This window comes from Malaya genurostris, unplaced genomic scaffold, assembly GCF_030247185.1.
Source record: "Malaya genurostris strain Urasoe2022 unplaced genomic scaffold, Malgen_1.1 HiC_scaffold_27, whole genome shotgun sequence".
In the NCBI taxonomy this organism is placed as follows: domain Eukaryota; kingdom Metazoa; phylum Arthropoda; class Insecta; order Diptera; family Culicidae; genus Malaya; species Malaya genurostris.
In genome coordinates this window covers 75,001-77,500 of record NW_026682657.1, presented here as the reverse complement: position 1 = coordinate 77,500, position 2,500 = coordinate 75,001, and positions in this window count along the sequence as shown.

Sequence of the window (2,500 nt, the reverse complement as noted above, 5' to 3'; positions counted from 1 at the left end):
TATCTTTTTCCTCAGCCGTGAATATTTTAGAACCTCGATAGTTGAACCTTGGATCCAGGTATAATGCCATCTGAACCGCCTTCAATTGGCGCAAAATGTTCAATCTATTGTTCAACGACCGAAGTAAATGGGGACTGAAAGAGTTTTCGCGAACTTTCTGTACCTCACTCGTTGCCATCAGCCATGCCATATAGAAGTCAGATAACGACACGTGCTTCTCTTGCATTTGCTTTGTGCAGATGTACAACGGCTTAAACGTATCATAGTAATGCTCAATGAACGACCATTGATTGGAAAGGTCTAGTTCGGGAAAATTATCGGCCAACTGGTTAAAAAACCTTTTTTGGTGTACGAACGATTCCATCATTTTGAATATACCACCCCATCGTGTCCTACTCCAGACGGGTGGGTATGAAGCATCGTAGCTTTCAAACTCTGACCGGTACTTCACCAGCTTACATTTTCTAGCAACAGCAGTGATGGCTCGGATAGACTCATCGGATTTATCAACAACATCCAGTATTGCAAGCTGTAAGGTATGCACGGCACATCTCACAAGAGTAATCCTTTCGGACAGTTCATTGGCCAGTTCAGCAGTAACGTTTCGTTCACACTGTTTATCATCCTCTATCACATCCGACTCATCCAGCTCATCTATGTTCGTACCATCAGCCTGCTGCTCTGTAGGCATTACGTACGTATCATTGTTTAATTTTCTAACCGTTGCCACCATATTAGCCCCATTGTCGCATGTCACGGAAAATATGTTCTCAAGAGATAGCCCATAGTCGGCCAAAGTATCCATAACTTTTGATTTCAAGAACACCGCTGTTTGACTTTCTTTGATTTCGATCATACCAAGGGTACGAATGACCACCTGCTCGTCTAGGGCATACTGTACATTGATGCCTAAGATATGGCGATTGTGTCGGGCAGCAGAATCTATTTTCAAGCAGACGAGCTTGCCTTTCATCTCATCTATCAACATTTCTTTTAGACGACAGGCAGTCTTCGAGAGATGACATTTCATTGTGACACGGTTCAAAGTGCACCCAAGAGTCGTTGTAATCGGTTTCAGTAAGTCTTTGAAGCCTTCCCACTCGAAGCAGGAAATAGGAAGATGATGGAAGGTCGTCAGCTTAACTGCTGACGCAATTAGTAACTGCCGGTCAATAGCTATCAAACGCTTAGGAATTACTCTTTCCTTCTTCTCCATTGGATAGGCAATTGTAAGGAGATTGTTTGCACATGCACGTTCCGTATGTACGGTACGAAAGTGACGGATGAAGTTGCCAGGGGCAAATCTACTCTGGACGTATGGACATCCTGACGCGGGATCGATGTTGCAGATAGCTTTATCGCCCTGTCTTACTACCAATGACGACGCAATGTCCGTCAGTGACCGCTGCAGCTTATTGCGGTCTGCTCTTGTTGTAGGTGCCATCGTATAAACACCACACAAAATTTAGTCGTTAATGGTTTAACTCTAAATACGCTCCTCTATCTAAACACACACACTTGATAAATACTTCTTTGATCAATATTGAATTCGCACTATATCACTATAACCTTGTCTGAACCGGATTCGTTCGGAATACGATACGAAACCTGACAGACTCTCCCTCCTACGCCTCCGACAAGTGCCGGAAGCAACGGTGGTATCTCATTGTTGCCCGGGAGATAATATTTTACCCGAGCTCCCACCTATCTGGCAGTGGGCCACGGTAGTGCACCACTTCACCAGCGCTCATATAGCTATTCGCCTCTCTGTTCGTACCTGTCCCTCCAAACCGTAGTTAGCAATTCCAACAACCTACATATTTTCAGTTAGCTTTTCCAACAACCTATCCGATTTTTTTTTCTTAGCTAAGTCCAACACTTTTTTAGTTATTCCAACAACCGATTTAGTTCAGTCAACACCCGCATTTTTTTTCCAAAACCCAGCTGTTTCACATATGGTAGTGCCGTCCCCGCTCTGTCGAATGCAATTGACGTGAGCGTAGTACGCGGGATAGGTGATAAGTTACGAACGTAGGCGCAATGCCTATCCGTGCGGGATATGTGCCAGTTCGTACATGGGTAACATGCTGGAAGGCCGCAGCATGAGAGGCATACGCTTAGTAAACCGGGTTGACCGGTTGCAACTTGGTCACATTTGTATGGAACAAAAAATTTGTGCGCAGATTTTCCAAAACGGACTTCACGTCGTGAAAGTACGTCGCAAAACTACCAGAACGCACCATATGTCGTTACGTTCGTTTACCAAAGTAAGCCGTAACAACGATTTTAAATAATGCCTCTCGGTACGAACCATCACCATGGACACGTATATGGGCGGTCCGCTGTCTATGCCGCATCGATAGGCGTTAACGGTTAACACTGTATACATAACTACGGACGCGTATACGGGAGCGGTTCGCTGCATGTGCATCGCTGTTAGGCGTTAGCCATAGATACGTTTTCAACCAATCACCAATCTTAAACCACTCGTGCACTTAAC